Raw genomic sequence first — 19,402 nt, 5'->3', positions numbered from 1 at the left:
AAGATGTCTTCATTTCTCTTTTCCTTCCCCAAGTTGTGGCTACGAAAAAACTCCTTCTTCCACATCTCAAATGTGCGTTTATACTTCCCAAATATCCCAGCCATATGGGGGCTGTATACGGGTTAATAAAAGACCAAAATCCCTCCAAAACAAGCCATCCTGGGGTCTATGATGGGGTCAATGATGACCTCATTGAGGCCGTATGAAGCAAACTAGAAGATGGTTTCTCTTGCTACAGTATTTATCCTAGGGTCAATCCAAGCCAACATTGAGGCCATATGGCCTGGGTCAAATCCTGACTCAAAAATTCTCTTGGTGCTACAGTAGTTGCTGCAGTGATCTTGCTATAGTGCCACTGCTACAGAATGATATACAGATGTTGAGTTACAAATATTAAGCATAAAAGAAAGATCCTGTCTGACCTCTTATATATCTGTGCCATGTGTGTGAATCTTCCATCTTATCTGTCCTGACTTTTTGTAGCCTACTGACTTCAATCATTGCAACTCTAGATGCTAATCACTCCACATACAAAGAATACTGAGTCTTAGAATGCTATGTGCTACTCTAGTGAACAAGTAAGATCCTTTTAACTCTTAAACTTTAACTAACTCCCTTTTTCTTCTCAGAACATCCAGCACTCAAAAAGATTACTACGGTTTTTATTTTCATTTCATTTCATTTGTTTTTTTTTCGAGTTTGACTAACATAGACTGCACAAAAAATCTTTCTAGACGGTGCACATGCTGGTTAGGCACAAGAGCCACCCAACTAGTCGATTACAGTCTACATAGACGCATTCATGCTTCATTAGCAGAGGAATACTGACATAGGCTCATCTTTTTTTTTCATCATTTTTTTCTTTTAAATTCATTTTAATTTTTTTTCGTATTCACCTTAGATCACATCTTCAGACTACTCTACATGCCACAAAACTAGGGCTAGCTCAACAAGACTTAGAAGTTCTTAAGAGTTCATTGAAAGATAGAACTTAGTGTTCTAAGGCCAAGTACTCAAAGTTGTGTGTTAAGCATACAAGAGAGTTAGAGTAGTCAAATTGTCTATTCCCAGGGCATCAATAAAAAATTCAGTGCACAAGATAATATTAAAGGTGAAATAGGATTCAATAGAGCACAACAACAAATATGTAACTCCAATCAATCATTAATCCATGCTAGAAGAGTCTTACAATAATGAACATTCCATCATGGGTAGTACTAGCATGCAAATAATGACCCTAATACATGAAATACACCCATCCCCACACCTACTATTGTACATTGTCCCCAATGTACACTGATCATGAAAAACATGGTAATATATGCAATGAAAATAATGGAGGAGGGTGACAACAAACTTCCGTGGTTTATCTTGTGCAATTGGCAAAGAGTGACCTTAGCACAAAATATGGCGAGCTATACATGTCGGGTCCGGCTCCCATGGTATGTGGAGAGGCTCACCAGGCTCCCTTAATGCCTTGTAAGGCAAAAAGGAATATCATCATTCCAAATAAAAATTTAAATGCAAAAAAACTAAAAACTAGAGATAAGTCAAACACACAAACTAAAGAAAGCAAATAAGGTCTTACACAAGGTTGGTAGGGCATCACCCTTCCCAACTTATTGGAATCAAACAAACACACATGCAGAAAGTAAAAATAAACAACAACTACAGAAATTAAACAAATGTCCATGGTCAAAAGCGGAACAGATCATCAAAAGCTGCAGAAGGCGGGGCAATGGAATAGGAAGCGGTGATGGTTTATGAGGATGTTAAGAAGCTGACAAACTAATTGAAGTGCTCTGTGAGCTGGCGATGTCCCTCTAGAATCTGGTAGATCTGACCTCGCATTTCGCGCTGCTCGTGACATATAGGATGAATGCTATCTTCCATAGTCTTGAAACGAGAGTCAAAATCTGATGGAAATGAAGTTCCAGGAGTAACATGAGTAGGTGGCTCATCAGAATCGGAGTCTGACTCATCTGGTTCGCGCTAACTAGATTCTCCTGTGGTCAAGTGTTTAGCAAGTCTGTATGTGCCACCATTCTTTTCCAATAACCCAATTGCTTGCAAGATAGGCGCTCCAAGAGGTGCCACATCCCTGACTATAGTCATACCTCGAGTGTGGTACAACAAGTTCATACAGCGAATCAATCTAGTGATGTAGGGTCCTCCAAAGATGGCTCCCAGATGAACACACTGACCATGATGAATGAATGCTTCGGCTACAAGTGCCCAAGATGGATGGGGTGCTACTCAAGAATGCCATATATGGCGAACAAGTCGGACTATGTAAGCACTCCAGTGCTATCCTTCTGACCCCCAATATAACATGTAATAAGAGCATGAACATATCTGTACACGGGGCTCAACATACGAGTAGCTTTCCGTGTATTTTTGCTGTCACTAGGTGCTAAGGATGTCCAATACTGGCCTACACTCATGCATGGTGGATAATAAATACGGGGTCGATTAAGTAGCGACATGTTAATGAATTTGTTATAGTAAACTGATAACGCCCCTTGTGTGTTACCCGCAAGTGTACGAGTTTATCTTGTAATAAATTCCCATGTGAGTTGGGTATCGTATCCACAGGAAGTAGGGAGTAAAAATACTTTAATTGCTACTTAACCAAATGAAGATGAACAATGATTGTGTTGATAAGGTGTGGTGTAAACAAGAGTAAAATAAACAAGAAAAAGAAGCAAAGTAGGTGAGAGATAAGGCAATCGATAGAAGTGGGGTACTTGGATACTGTTCTGCCTAAGATAATCATTTCAAGTGCAAAACCAACTATTATGCTTCCTAACTAATCCATTAATGAGTCATGGAGATCCTAAGATACATGGTCCCAAATCTAAGGTCAACCATGACTAACTCTACACCAAGTCCCGGTGGAGAAATTGATCAGTCTCAACACCTCGCACTGTGTATAGTTGCAAGACGCTCTAGGGATTCGAAGTACTAAACTCTATTCCTATGTGTAGACCTAACCCTTTGATCCAGGCGGAAGGTCCCTAGTCACAATTAAGCCCTAAGTGCTAAAATCACTTCAACCCTTTACTTCGTTGCCTTTGTAACTAAGCCCAGCGGAAAGTCATCCCTTAGCCCGTTCGCTCTACTATGACCACAAAGAACTTTTGGAACATGGAGGTAGAGTAAATCAAATCAAAGGGAAAAGGGGACGCTTCGCTACCTCTCGACTGACCTCAACCTTCTCCAATCTAGCTTTGTCTAACCCTTATAGCTATCACCCATCCATAAAGGTTACCGATATAGACTCTCAATCCTAGTGTCACTCTAAGGGAGAAATCATTCAACAAGCATTCAAGATTGGAGCTCAATTAAAACATCAATTAAGGAAAGCATAATAAAAGGTTTAGAGAAACAATAGCATCTTAAGGTTCACAAATGTACCCACTCGGGGGTTTAGCTCTCCATGGAGCTAGTTATAATCAATAATGAAATAGAATGTAAAAACAAGTAATCCATAGAAAAACCCCCTCAGTGTTCGTGTTGAAGGTCTTATGGAGTAGTTGAGTCTTCTCCAAGGGTTCCCTTGTCCGACCTAAGGCACACCTCGCTGGATCTATGCCGACGAAAGCTCCCACAATAACCATCTTCCCAGCGAATCACGATGTTGAATCCTCGAAATCACTCCTAAGACGTGCCAAAAGCCTCTCAAAATCCTAGCCGATGGTCTTCCAAACGATGGAGAAAAGTGGAAGAGAAGAGGTGAAAAATACACCAAAAATTGGGCTAAATCACGGGTTAAATAGGGCTGGAATCGGGCATACACACGCCCCTGTGGATGTTTCCAACGGGCCTGTGGTATTTCCACACGGGCGTGGGGAATTTCCACATACCCGTGTGGATTCCCTGGAAATCTCATTTTTGGCCGACTGTGAACAGAACTGCTGGAGTAGTCGCTTAGAACACTCCCAATTCCACACTCTTCATCGAGGCAACATAAACGGGCACACATTTATGCCGTAGATCGCACGTCTTCTTTAGTCAAAAGCTTCATTGGCGGAGATCTTGTCATCAATGCACGGGTCGGGATATGCAAATGTGACTGCCATTGTGCCCCTCCAATCCATTGTAGTGATTTGAATTTATGGAGGTTGGCACACATTCACGTATCTTGGAGTCCCACTTGTGTCCTCACGTTTGTTCCTTCCAAGATTCCACCAAGCAATGCGATTATGATCTACTTTTGGCTTCTTTTCTTAATACTTAGGTTCACAACCCTATATGCATGGAAGTAACACAAATGCACAAGTATTAGCGCTAAAACTTGATAAAAGTGGTGCTCATCATAAAGAAAGAACACTTCACATTCTTAACAAACAAGCACTTATCAAACTCCCCCACACTTAGGATTTTGCTTGTCCTCAAGCAAAAGTAAAACATTGAAGCATAGGAAATAATGAAAGTGCTTAGCTTAGGTTCACCAAAGCATGCAAGGAGAGCATTCTACAAGTAAGGGAAATTTAACACTAAATACGAAAAATCAATGATCTAGCTAAAAACTTGAATCAAAAAGGAACTTGAATCAATGATCTAGCTAAAAAGTGTGTGTAAACTCACTCACGTCAACTCAAATTATACTCCTCAAAGTTCTAAGTATAAGGGACTTATTTAATTACACAAAGCAACAAAAATAAAAAAGATGGTAGTAACTTCAAACATCCTCTTTGGTAGCCCTTTCCAAAGCTGCCGCTAAGGTGGCTTTCACACTTTCAAGGTGGTAGCTCTTTCTACTGGGGTGGTAACTTTCACTCATCCTATGAGATAGCTCTTTCTCTCATTAGGGCATAACTAGTATCCGACTTATGAGAGTAGCTTCATATTTCATAGGTGGTATCTCTTTCCACCCCCAAATGGACAACTAAACACTATATTTTTCTTTCTTTACTTTTCCTTTTTCCATTTTTTCCAACAAAATCAAGACAAGAAACAAAACTAATTAGTCCCTTTTACATCAAACTTGAGTTTCTAAAAGTGTTTAATGAACGAATAGTGCAACAAGTGTCAATCAGGCAAAAATTCCTAGAAATTGATAAGTATCTAAATGTAGATGTTTTCATGTATATATCGTATTCACTTTGCATGTATTTTGTGAGGTTTAATGCATATTTTGCGCTTAATCGTCTATTATTTGCTTTGTAGGGCATAAGGAAACCATGGAGAACAAGAAGATATCATTTGGGCGAAAATAGAAGAAAATAAGAATTTCATACTACCCCCATACTACCCAGTATGGGGGCCGTATGTACTGTAGCAGCGGAATGATTTGGAGTGTCTGCCCAGATTTCCATACTACCCAGTATGGGGGCCATATGCACCCCGTATGGATCGTGAATCTAGGGTTTTTGAGTGCTATACGACCCCCATACGACCCGTATGCCTCGAAGGGTATAAATACCAACTTTTAGGGCAGAACAAAGGACTTTTTGGCTGGACCTTTTCTTGGCCGATTTTGGGGAGATCACTTGGGAGATTTTGGGCGACCTTGGGAAGGAGAAGAAGGGCAAGGAAGCTAGAAGATCATTCAAGCCCAAGGTCGAAGACTCTCAAGGCAATAAGGCAACATCATTCAAGGGGAGATTTACCACGATTCGAAGGAAGGAGACCCGCGGCTAGAGGAAGCGTCATTTGGCACTCCTTTGGCGGGGAAAGCGTCATTCGGCACATTCTTCACCTCCTCCTCCATCATTTCATCTAGGAAGTGTCATTTATGATTTTGTTTCATGTTTTGCTTGTTAGTATTGCTTGTTGTGGGATGATGACACACTAGACCCCCAAGGCCACCGGGTGTTGGAGAACCTTGGGGGGTTTTATCATGTATGTTGGATGATAACTTGTTAATTCCATGCTTGGGTAATTTTGAGATTTAATCCATTGTTTTCATGCTAAGTGCTACACTAAGGAGAAATCCGTAGCTCTTTTATGAGTGATGCATGTAGATCTGACTTGCTCGCATGTATTAGATCATGAATGGATTAGAAGGGGATACTTATATCATCACGCCAAGAAATCGGGTGTTTGGTAGCCCTCCATGTAGGTTTAATCCGAAGAAGAGTAGGTTTAATCCTATGTGAGATTTCCTCGTACTCAATGCAATCGTAGGAATGTAGATTTGGAAGAAATTCCTATCTATGTTCGTATGGGATTTGGGTTCAATCGCCGAGAAATTGGGGTTGTTCTAATCTTGGAATCTCATGGTCCATTTTACCCTTGCATCTTTAGATCATCATCCATGTTGCATGATAACCCCTCAAGGGGATCCTCATCCATAGGCCTTTGCATCTCATTAATTTTCTTGCTTGCTTATTGCTTGTTCTCTCTAATTTGGTCATAATCTCGTTTTAGCTTTAATTACATTTAGTAGAGTAAAAATCCATCACTTGAGATCTTTGGCTAGATAATAGCTCGAGAAGGAGTAATAGGAGATCCTTAGCCCCATGGAATACGATCCTCGTGTCTTCACATGAGGTATTACTTGGCGATCCCGTACACTTGCGGGGAAGCAATCAGAAATTCAAGGAAGAACTAGTTCCTGAGAACATTCAATGTCAAAAAAATCTCCTAAACTCAAGAATACAATCATTGCAACTAAGGTGAACCGCCATTGGCTATGTGAGCCTGTATGTCAATCAAAACCAATATAAAAGACAAGTGCACTATGAAACTCCCCCTACACTTAAGTTGTACATTGTCCCCAATGTACACATTCAAGCTCACTAATAATGTAAAATAATCAAGAATATATGTGGGAGAAGCAATCGAAACAATACTCCCCTGACTCCTAGTGTTGCATTTGATGGAGCTAAATCCTTGGGAGTGATGTTCCAACGGGTTGTGAAGCACACACGACCAAGTGTAAAAAGCACCATGGTTTTGTCCATGACTAGTTCTCAATTCCCATACTGACAAGACCATCTGCACGCATACACAAGAGGGTTCAGTGAAGCTCAATAAAATAAAAAATAACTCGAGTATATAAAAGATAAAGCAATGAATACAACTTGAGACAAAGATAAGAGAAAATAAACTCAGAAGGATAATCTTCTCTGAGTGTACAAGTCCAAAATATAATGCGAAAGTAAAGAAATGAAAAGCAGAATCAAGTGTCGGTGTCGCCTAGTGTCGGCTCTGTTGGTGCTGGATAATCTAAATATGCCGGTTGATCAGGTGATGGTGATGCTGGAGGAGCTAGAGGAGCCGGAGGTCGGCTAATGAATAACTACTGTAACATGTCGATACAGGGTATCATCGCGGTATACTGTGCTGACTGTATTGCTCGAATCTCGGTGATATCTCACCATAATACACTCACAGCGCTCTCGAGCCTCTCAATATGATCATAGGCTCAGGAAGGAGTGAACGTGTGCTCTGGAGCCTTGGTCTCCACCTGTGCAGAACCCTCCGCTTCGTCTCCTCCAACCTCGGCGCTCTCATTGGTAGATGTAACCAAAAGTGAGCTCCTGGCCTATATTTGCACACTTATCCCATTATCTTGAGTGTATCAAGTCCAAGAGGGTTAGGACCAACTATCTGTTCAGCCCCTCAGATAGCATCCCCGAGGCCTATCCCCAAGATAAGTCTAATAACGTAGGGTCCAGCAAATAATACTCGCACTCTCTCATTCTAGTCCTGGTGCCTTAGGAAATCTGCCACAACGTGCCCTAGGTGAATCGGCATAGTCCGGACCATGGAATATAAATAGAGTAACCCCTGCCAGTTAAAAACACCTATGTTGTCGCCTCAGCCATGAACAGATCTGCTAAGAACTGAGTGGAAATACATGTAGCTCGGCCGGGAAAAACATGTGGCCTTGGACACTCCCTGTTCAAACTGCCCTTGTCTACACAAAGCTTGGTATGCCTACTGTGGGGTCAAGGTGCCGGTATAATCAGTCAGCAAGTACCCATACACCCCTGTCACTGTATATGTCTCATCATGCAAGCCCATACACACTAAAAACTCAGTCACACTCATGAACTGACATCTGAACACTCTGAACTGTATGATATCAATGATGTCAAATCTCCCATACGGCTGCTTGAATTCGAAGGATGGCAGTACCTCTAGCATCAGCGGCTGGATGACTGGCTCTTGGATCGTTAATAGTCTTCGCCAACTTCCGACGGCCAACAACTTGTTAATCTCATTGGCCATCTCTTTGCCTTGCTGGACCCCACTCAGCACACTTAAATCCATAAAACGAGATAGCCCAAAACTGAGTCTTGATTACCACTTGAATCGAGTTAGATGCTTGAGATTCGAGAATTCTATATGCGCCAACTCAGGGGGAGTCTCCCTCGGGCGCTTATCCTCTTCCTTCATTGCAAGAGGTGCCATACCTGCAGTAATTGATGAAGAAACGATCAAAGAAGCTTTAGAAAAACAATACTGTAGAAATCCACACGGTCGTGTGGAAATTACCCACGGCCATGTAGTTCTGCGGGGCGTGAAAGCCGCACGGCTGTTTGTCCAAGTTCCAAGAATACACTGAAAATGTGATTCCTAAACTCACTCTAATCATGTACAGAGCATTTTATCATAAGACGGGACAACATTTACCATTTTTAATCATTTAAAATCACGTATGGCGATTACGAGAAAGAATAAGGGTTTACCGACGATATGAAGATGAGAATTTCAGAAATCGGCCGGAAAGCTCGCTTGAAGCCTTGTTAAATCAACGATGGCAGGTCTTAGGGGAAGTGATTAAAGATGTTTTGAAGAATAAAGGCAAAGAGATTTTAAGGAAAATTCGTGTCTCTTGCAATTCTGCGCAACCACGCGGGTGTGTGGAAAATACCCACGTCCGTGTGACTCCATTAGAGAGCTACACAGGGGTAGATGCACGCCCTTGTGCGTTCTCTGGGAAACACTCCACTGTCTCTGTATATAACGACACGGGCATCCGGAAATCACCCACGCCTGTGCGCCAGACCAACAGAGATATCTCCACGCCCCTGAGGTTCCTCTGTCCAACCCGAGAAAAACTATAAGTGTTCCACACACCCGTGCGGAAATTTTCCACTAGTGTGGATTCTTACTGGGCAGTTCATAGGGGCGAATGCACGCCCCTGTGTATTCTCAGGATGGAGGAGAAACTCTCTGTAGAGATCCACATTGGCGTGCATAAATTACTCACGCCCGTGCGTTTATCATAGGATGACCCACAGGGGCGAGTCCACGCCCCTGTACACTCTAGAGAAAAAAATTTCTAAGTCTTTACAGGAAGACGCACGCCCATGCAGAAATTACCCACGTGTGTTTTTTTTTCTCTGGACACTTCAAAAACACTGCAGGCTCTGAAGAAAATTCTTGAACATATAAATAAATTCAATGCCTGCCTTACAAAGCAACTTTACCCAGAGAAAACACTGAAAATTAGCTCAAACGACCAAAATTCTCCTCCAAAACACAATAAAGCACACGATGACATCAAAAATCGACAAGAAAAATCACAGCAAAAGCATTTAACAATCAAGACACCAACACTCATGCTTATTCATGCGAAGTCTAATCTAAGAACTAGGAAACCAGTAAAAACTTGTGTTGCATCCCAAGAATCGCTTGTTTAACATCACTAAGCTTGATGTACCTTGTCTTACCTCACGGGGGCTTATAGATGAAGGTTGCCCTTTAACCATAACATGAAAGCATAATGAGCATAGCTTCTTGAAAGTAGAGGGGGAGTTATCAGGCTTAGTACCGCCTAGCAAAGGTTTGTCCAATTTGTTTGGTTCGCGCACATCCCCAACAGCCTTGGGGCATTTCCTGTGGTGTCTCCTCACCCGCTTCATCTTGTGGAGCACCTTCTTCATGATCCCCGGAGTAGATGGTACCTTCTCCTCTAGACCAAGCGCCATTACTTCTTCATTATCCACCTCTTGGTCTGGCAATCCCTCGTATGGGTCCGGATTAAACATTTCCTACACATATTCATCAACTATCTCATAAGTAGTGTCGAGAAAATAAAAAGTATCATCGAAGTCAAGAGAATGCCACATGGCTTCGGTGAGGCCGTATGTGAGCTTATCATCTCCAACCTTCAGTGTCAACTCCCTGCCATCCATGTCGATTAATGCCTTGGAAGTATTGACAAGGTCCCCTTGCGTATATCCCGCAAGTGCATGGGTTTGTCGAAGTAATAATCCCGGGTGAGCGGGGTCGAATCCACAGGGAGTAGGGAGTAAAGACACTTAATTCAATTTTTAGCTATGTGGAGTATCAACAATGATAAGTGTGATAATGATTCAATTCTCAACAATTAAAAGCAACAAGTAAGAGAGTAAAAGTAAGGAGGAGGCAAGGCAATCGATAAAGATGGGGTACTCGGATGATGCTTCACCCTAGGATAATCGCTTCAAGTGCAAGAACTCTCTATTATGCTTCCTAATCAATGCAATGGTGAGTCGTGGAAATCCTTACACACATAGTCCCAAATCTAAGGTCAACTATGCCTAACTCTATACATGTCCCACAGGAGAAATCGAACAATCTCAACACCTCACACTCTGACAGAGTTGCAATGAGCTCTAGGGATTCCAAGTGATAAATCTCTTCCCTAGATTTAGACCCAACCCTTTGGTCCAAAGCGGAAGGTCCCTAGCCACAATTAAGCCCTAGATACTAAGATCACCTCAACGCTTCACTCCATTGCACGCGCAACTAGGCCCCAGCGGAGGTTCATCCCTTAGACCATTCACTCTATTATGGCCGCAAAGAACTCTAGGAATAGAGGTAGAATCTATCACGTCGGATGGGAAAGGGGACGCTCCTGTACCTCTTGACTCACCCTCTCAACCCTCTCCAACCTAGCTTTGTCTAACGCTCGTGGTGTGTCACTCACTCACAAGGTTACCAACAAGAACTCTCAACCCTAGTGTCACTCTAGGGGAAATGTTCATACAATCAAGCATTCAAGGTTGGAACTCACAATAAACATCAATTTATTGAAAGCATAATAAAGAAGTTCAAAGAAACGAATACATCCTAGGGTTGCCAATCACCCAAGTACCCACTAGGGGGTTTAGCTCTCCATGGAGCTAAGTACAATCAAAGAAATAGAATGTAAAAGCAATGAATCCATAAAGAAACCCCCTCGATAATCGTATCGATGATCTTGTGGAAAGTCCTCTACTCGTCGTCCAAGGATTCCTTCGTCCAGTATAGGACACGCCTCGATCAAAGCTCCCCTACCAACCTTCTTCCTAATGGAGTCACGATGTCGGAGCCATAGAACCTCTCCAAAATCTTGGCCAATACCCCTCGAAACCCTAGAAGAAGCCCTCTCGCAAGTTGGGGAAAAGATGGAGAAAAGAATACCAAAATTGGGGCTGAACCGGCTTTAAATAGGGCTGGAATCGGGCAACTCCACAGGCGTGAACGGTACATGCGCCCATACGGAATTTCCACACGGGCGTGGATAATTTCCACATGGCCGTGTGGATTCTCTGTTTCTCTGATTTCTCGGCCGGCTGCTACAGTAATTGCAACAGTGTTGCTACAGCGTTCTTCTACAGTCTTCGACCTGAATAACTTCCCAATTCCATACTTTCATCGGGGTAAAGCAAACGGGCATACGTTCACGTCGTGAATCACTTGCTTCTTCAATGATATATATGTTGGTTGGGTTCTTGTTCTTGTATGCATAAGACGGAATGCTCGAGTGTGACTGCCTTTGTACCCCTCCAAATGGATGTACTCACTCGAATGCGAAGAGGTTGGCACACACTCTAGCATCTCACACCTGTCCTATGTCTTCGCGTTTGAACCTTAGCAAGATCTCCTCCAAAATAGGTGCATTATGATCCACATTGGCCTATTTCCTTCATACTTAGCCTCACAGCCCTACCTGCGTAAAAGTAACATAAAAACACACATATTAATGTAAAAACCTGAGAAAAGTAATGCTCAACATAAGGAATGAACGCTTCTCATTCATATCGCACAAGCACTTATCAAACTCCCCCACACTTAAGCTTTTGTTATCCTCAAGGAAACAATAAAACATTCTTTGCATCAATGAAGAAAATATCGAAAGTGCTTGGCCTTAGGTTCACCGAGGTATAAAAAGAAAGTATTCTACAAGTAAGGAAAATTTTAACACTAAATACGAAAAATCAATGCTCTAGCTAAAAACTTGAATCAAAAAGGACAACAAACCCAAATTTTGTTTAAGTGTGTGAACTCACTCAAAGCACCCCAAGTTATACTCCTCAAAGTTCTAAGTACGAGGGACTTATTTATCTACAAAAGTGATAAAAATTATAAAAGATGGTAGTAGCTTTATACATCCTCTAAGGTAGCCCTTTCCAAAGCGGCCGCTAAGGTGGCTTTCACACTTTTGAGGTGGTAGCTTTTTCTACCCGAGCGGTAGCTTTCACTCATCCTATGAGATAGCTCTTTCTCTCATTAGGGTATAACTAGTATCCGACTTGTTAGAGTAGCTTCATACTTCATAGGTGGTAGCTATTTCCACCCAACAAATACAAATAAACAATAAAACTATTTTGTTCCTTCTTTTCATTTTTTTTTCAATTTAGCAAAAGAATTAAACCTAACTAGTCCCTTTAACATCAAACATGAGTTTCCAATAGAGTTCAAAGAGTGAGTACTGCACTAAGTGTAAATCGGGCAAAAATTCCTAAAAATTCAAGCAAGAACTAGAGCATGAAAACATTCAATGTTAACAATTCTCCTAGACTTAAGAATACAAACATTGCAACTAACGTGAACCGCCATTGGCTATGTGAGCATATATCAATCAAGAACGATAGAAAAGATGTGCGCATTATGAAACTCCCTCCCACACTTAAATTGTATATTGTCCTCAATGTACACATGCAAGCTCACTCAAAATATATCATTCAAAAATAGATGTGGGAGAAGCAATCAAAACAATACTCCCCTAACTCCTAGTGTTGCGTTTGATGAAGCTAATTCATCGGGAGTAGTGTTTCAACAGGTTGTGAAGCTCTCACGGCCAAGTGCCGAAGCACCTTGACCGTGCCCATGACAAAGTCTCAATTTCCAAGAAGACAAGACCATCTGCACGTATACACGAGGGGGTTCAGTGAAGCTCAAGAAAAACAAAAATAACTCGAGTGTATAAAAGATGAAGCAATGAATACAACTCGATAATGCAAAATAACATAAACTCAGAAGGAAAATCTTTTCTGAGTGAACAAGTCTAAAAAACAAGAAAATAAGATAGTGTATAATGCATGAAAGTAAAAGAAAGGTCAAGTGTCGGAGTCGCTCTCGAGCTCCGCTGCTGCTGCTACTGAAGTGGAAGCATATAGTGGGTCCTCCGGTGCTGGGGTCGAGGATGGAGGTGCTGGAGGCACTAGCGGGGCCTGAAGAGTCCTCGGCTGCAGGACAAATGATGAGGCAACGTCTTGCTCTAGGATCTGCTGTAATATGTCGAAACGCGCCATGAACTCTATGTACTGAGTGGCCTGCGTAGCCCTAATCTCGGCAACCTCGGCTCGGACCACTCCTATAGCATTCTCGAGCCTCTCAAAGCGATCAATGGCTCGAGAAGGTGAAAAACATACGCATCGGGGTGGTTCCTCGGCACTGGAGGTGCCTCGGTCTCCATCGATGCGGGCCGAGGCTCGTGGGCGGGCCGAGATGCTCCGGCCATCACCCTCATCCCTCGCCCTATCTCTCAGGCTGGTAGGACTAATGCAAAAACCCCTGTCCGAATCCTGCGGACCATGCCCATCAACCGCATCATCTCTAGACCCAGGGGAGCGGGTACACTCATCTTCTCGGCCCCGCGAATCGAATCCAAGAGACCCATGCCCAGGACTAATCTCAGTAATGTAAGGGCCCCGAGAAGATCGCCTCCCTAGTCTAGTGTATCGTCCCCTCGGTGTCCGATGTAATCAGCCAAGATGTGCCCTAAGTGGATCGACTACGCTCTACCATCGAGTACAAGTACAAGCAACTCCCCGGGCGGCTCAAGACACTAAGATTATCGCCACGGCCATTCACCCGACCTACTCATGATGGTGTGCAAATATCTCAGAGGCAGGTCGGGAAAGGCACGTGGCCTTGAGACCCCTCAGCTCAGATCGACCTTGACCACATAGCACTCGTAAGCTCTCTCAGGGGTCAAGGTTACAGGATAATCGTGAGGGCAACCGTGCATACCCTCTCGAACTGCGGAATGCCTCCTCGTATAAGCCAAGTAGTATGGAAAAATTGCGTAATGCTCAAGCTATGGTGGCGCCCAAACACTCGAACCGAATGGTGCCCAAATCGTTGAAGCTCGCATACGCTCTATCAAACTCAAACGAGGAGAGCACCTCTAGTGCAAACTCTCAGATAGCTGGCTGTCTAATCATCAACAACTGCCGCCAACCACCATCTGAGACAAGGTCCTCAACCTCATCTGCGAACTCATCTCCCTGCTGAAGATCTCATAGTATAGTCATGTCCAGGAATCGAGTTTGTCCAAAGTGGAGTCTCGATAAACGCTCATAACGGGTCTGATGTTCGGGAATCGCAAATCACATGCCCTCAGGCTCAGAGGATGACTCACGTGGCCTCTTATCAACTTGCTTCTTTGTCCTAGGTGTCATGATCTGCCAAATTTAAACAAAATTAGTCAAACAAGTTGATAAAACAATACTGCAGAAATCCACACGGTCGTGTGGAATTTCCGCACACCCGTGTGGATTCACGGGGCATGAGAACCGCACGGCCAGGCATCAACAATCCAAAAATACAACTCAATAATATCTCTAACTTCATTCTAAACATAAATCATTATTCCAATTGAAGAAACGAAGCATTATTAACCAGATTAATCAATACAAATCATGAATTGATGAAGAAGATGAAGAAAATGAATTTACCGACGAGGAGAAGTGAGGAAATAAAGAGCCGGCCTGAAAACTTGCTAAAATCCCACCAAACTGGCGCAATGGACTCGAAGAATGTTGTGAGAGTGTTTTCAAGTGAAAAAGAGTCGTGAAGAAGGAGAGAAATCATCCCCTTTTTAAACAGAACTCGCGACTTTTGACGTTCTGTGCATCCACACGGGCGTGTGGAAATTCCCCACGCTCGTGTGCATCACTTCAAAAGCTCCACAAGGGCGTATGCACGCCCTTTTGCGCTCTTTGGAAAAACTCTCACTGACTTAAAACGATCTCCCACGGGCGTGCGGAAATTAACCACGCCCATGAGCCAGACCCACAGGGGCAGACGCATGCCACTTTGGCTTCCCTGGACATCCAAGAAAGATATCAAGTCTTCCACACGCCCGGGCGGAAATTCCCCACGGGGGTGGACATTCACAAGCCCAATTCACAGGGGCAGCCGCATGCCCCTGTGTTTTCTAGGGATGGAGGGAATAACCTGCAGAGTTTTGCACGGGCGTGCGGAAATTACCCACGCCCGTGTGTGGTTAACAAGGTCACCCAAAGGGGCGAGTCCACGCCCCTGTGTTCTCGGGAGAATCTGCCCAACTCTGCAACAAGGCCAGTCGCATGGTCGTCCACATTGGTAGCCGCACGCCCCTGTGCCCTCTCTGGATGAGTTCACAGTACACATCCACGGGCGTGTGGAATTTCCGCACGCCCGTGTGATTTCTCTGGATGACTTAGAAAAACCTGCAGGCTCTGCAGAACTAGTCTGAACATGTCTACACACTCAGAGCCTGCTCTATTATGCAAAACTTACCAGATAAAAACACAAAATAGAACTCAAACGACCAAACTTCGCCAATTCACAACAAAACACACAATGAATTCTTTTAAAAACCCACAATAAAATCGCAGCACAAATACTGAAAAATTTCAACACCAACACTTAACAATTTATTCATGCAAACAAACTAAACTAAAAGGTACGAAAACAGTAAACACTTGGGTTGCCTCTCAAGAAGCGCTTGTTTAATGTCACTAAGCTTGACGTATCTTTCTTACCTCACGGGGGTTCATGAATGAAGGTTTCCCTCTTACCCATAACTTGAAAGCATGATGAGCAAAGTCTCTTGAGGGTAGAGGGTGTACTATCGGGCTTCGGACCACCTAGCAATCGTTCGTCCAACTTCCTTGGCTCATGTACATCTCCAATAGTCTTGGGGCATTTTCGGTGGCGTCTCCTAGCCCTCTTCACTTTCCGGAGCACATTCTTCAAGATCCCCGGGATAGATGTTTCCTCTCCATTCGAACCAAGCATCATTACTTCTTCATTGCTCTCCTCTTGGTCGAACAAACCTACATACGGATCCGGGTTGAACATTTCCTGTATATATTCATCAACAATCTCATCAGTAGTGTCTAGAAAATACAAAGTGTCATCAAAATCGAGAGAATGCCGCATGGCTTCAGCAAGGCGGTAAGTGAGCTTATCGTCTCCGACTCTCAATGTGAGCTCTCCGCCGTCCATGTCAATCAATGCTTTGGAAGTCCGCAAGAATGGTCTCCCAAGTATCAAGGGTACATCTGCATCCTCATCGACATCTAGCACTACAAAGTCAACAGGAAAAATATACTTGTCCACCTTGACAAGCGCGTCTCCAATGATGCCTCTCGGATGTTGTACCGTTCGGTCCACCAATTGTAAAGTCATCCGAGTAGGCCTAGGCTCACCCAAGCCTAGCTTTTGGAAGAAAATGTATAGCATGACGTTGATACTTGCCCCTGAATCCTCCAATGCCATTTTCTCAGCTATGTTGCCGATGTTACACGGAATAATGAAGCTTCCCGGGTCCTTCTTCTTGTTCGGCATGTTTTTTGCAACACCGCTGAGCATGAAGCATCAAGCACCACTGAAGCACTCTCCTCCAATTTCCTCTTATTGGTTAATAGGTCTTTCAGGAACTTCGCATACTTAGGTATTTGAGCCAAAGCCTCAACAAAAGGAATGTTCATGTGGAGTTGCTTGAACAAACTCAGGAACTTCTTATACTGTTCATCCCCTTATTCATTCTTCAATCTAGAGGGATAAGGGATTCTTGGCGTGAAAGGTGGGGGTGCCACCTCTTTCTCTTTGTTTGCTCCCTTCTCAACCTCTACAACCTCAGGTGCATGTTCTTTCAGCTTCTCACTCGGAAGCCTCCCTTCAACCTCACGACCGCTTCTCAAAGCGATCGTCTTCACATGTTCTCTCGGGTTAGTTTCCGTGTTGCTTGGTAAACTCCCATGTGGCCTTTCGGAAAGAGATTTCGCAATTTGCCCCACTTGATTTTCAAGATTGTGCAAGGAGGCGGTGTGATTACGAAGTGTATCCTCGACTGATTCAAACCTTGTATTTGCCGATTGAACAAATCTAGCCAAGTGCTTCTCCAAATCTTTCATTCGGGTTTCCAAGCCTAAAATTCTTTTTTCCACTTGAGGGGCTTGTTGTTGTTTTTGGAACCGCGATGGCCCCATGGTCTTCTGTGGTCCTTGATTACTCTATGAAAAGTTGGGATGATTCTTCCAACCTGGATTATAGGTGTTGCTGTATGGATTCCCTTGAGGTCTCATTCCATTACCTACAAAGTCAACATTCTCAACTGAAGAAACATCACCTATGACGATTGGGCAATCGGAGGGAGCATGTCCTCCACCACAACTGGTGCAATTGGTCACGGCCGCAACTCTATTCGAAGCTATAAGATCTAGCTTCTTACTCAAACTCTCGACTTGGGCCGCCAATGAAGTTACCACATCAATTTCATGGAGACCGGCCACCTTTTTCTTCTCCCTAGCGTTCCACTGGTAGCTATTTAACCCCATTTCCTCAATATATTGACAAGCCTCGTCGGGGGTCTTGCTACCTAAGGTACCTCCTGCCGCCGCATCCAAGAGTTGCCTTGTACTCGGGTTCAAACCATTGTAGAAGGTTTGAACAATCATCCACTCCGGGAATCCGTGTTGCGGACACTTGCGCAGGAGTTCCTTGAAACTTTCCCATGTCTCAAATAGAGCCTCCAATTCCAACTGCATAAAGGATGAGATCTCATTCCTAAGCTTTGCTGATTTTCCTGGAGGGAAATAACTGGCTAGAAAAGCTTCTACCATCTCCTCCCACGTAGTGATTGATGCCCTAGGTAATGAGTGTAGCCACTGCTTTGGTTTCCCCTTTAAGAAAAATGGGAAGGCTCTCAATTTGATGGCATCATCCGTCACACCATTTATCTTCAACATGTCACAACCTCGAGGAAACTCTCTATGTGACTATTTGGATCCTCATCGGCTAAACCGTTGAATTGTGCGGACTGCTGCGACATATGGATGAATGCCAGCTTTAGCTCGAAATTCTGAGCTGTAATTGGGGGACGCACAATACTCGATTGTATCCCCAACACTAAAGGTCTGGCATAATCGGATAGTGTTCGTTGTTGCTCACTTTGTTCTGCCATGTTGTCAGATCCTTCTACTTCCAAATCAGTTGGATTAGGTTGTTCTTGTACAGGTTCTTTCCCTTTCCTTCGAAGTGTACATTTAAGCTCAGGGTCTCCTTCAATCAATATTGATGGATTCCCTAGGGTCATAACCTGGAGCTGCACCAAAAGTAAAGAAAAAGAAAATCAGAACGATGATAGAATAAGAAGATATGAAATAGAATGTGTAGTGAAATAGCTAAGAAAACAAAGTGCAAAGTATCTCTAAACGCCTAGCTCCCCGGCAACGACGCCAAAAACTTCACAAGGTCCCCTTGCTTATATCCCGCAAGTGCACGGGTTTGTCGAAGTAATAATCCCGGATGAGCGGGGTCGAATCCATAGGGAGTAGGTAGTAAAGATACTTAATTCGATTCTTAGCTATGTGGAGTATCAACAATGATAAGTGTGGAATTGATTCAATTCTCAGAAATTAAAAGCAACATGTAAGAGAGTAAAAGTAAGGAGGAGGCAAGGCAATCGATAAAGATGGGGTACTCGGATGATGCTTCACCTAGGATAATCGCTTCAAGTGCAAGAACTCTCTATTATGCTTACTAATCAATGCAATGGTGAGTCGTGGAAATCCTAACATACATAGTCCCAAATCTAAGGTCAACTATGCCTAACTCTATACATGTCCCGGAGGAGAAATCGAACAATCTCAACACCTCGCACTCGCATAGAGTTGCAATGAGCTCTAGGGATTCCAAGTGATAAATCTCTTTCTAGATTTAGACCTAACCCTTTGGTCCAGGCGTAAGGTCCCTAGCCACAACTAAGCCCTAGATACTAAGATCACCTCAACGCTTCACTCCATTGCACGCGCAACTAGGCCCCAGCGGAGGTTCATCCCTTAGACCATTCACTCTATTATGGCCGCAAATAACTCGAGGAACGGAGGTAGAATCTATCACGTCGGAGGGGAAAGGGGACGCTTCTGTACCTCTCCACTCATCCTCTCAACCCTCTCCAACTTAGCTTTGTCTAACG

At 43.5% G+C, this 19,402-nt stretch overlaps 1 non-coding gene across 1 annotated transcript; it reads left to right on the top strand.

Moving 5' to 3' along the window:
• The first annotated feature begins 17,892 nt into the window (after positions 1–17,892).
• LOC120259765 lies at positions 17,893–17,999 on the top strand. Its single transcript, XR_005536317.1, has one exon. It is a non-coding gene; the product is annotated as a small nucleolar RNA R71 (small nucleolar RNA).
• The last annotated feature ends 1,403 nt before the right edge of the window (positions 18,000–19,402 follow it).

The sequence above is a fragment of the Dioscorea cayenensis genome, chromosome 4 (assembly GCF_009730915.1).
Source record: "Dioscorea cayenensis subsp. rotundata cultivar TDr96_F1 chromosome 4, TDr96_F1_v2_PseudoChromosome.rev07_lg8_w22 25.fasta, whole genome shotgun sequence".
Classification (NCBI taxonomy): domain Eukaryota; kingdom Viridiplantae; phylum Streptophyta; class Magnoliopsida; order Dioscoreales; family Dioscoreaceae; genus Dioscorea; species Dioscorea cayenensis.
This window is presented reverse-complemented; position numbering and strand designations above follow the sequence as displayed.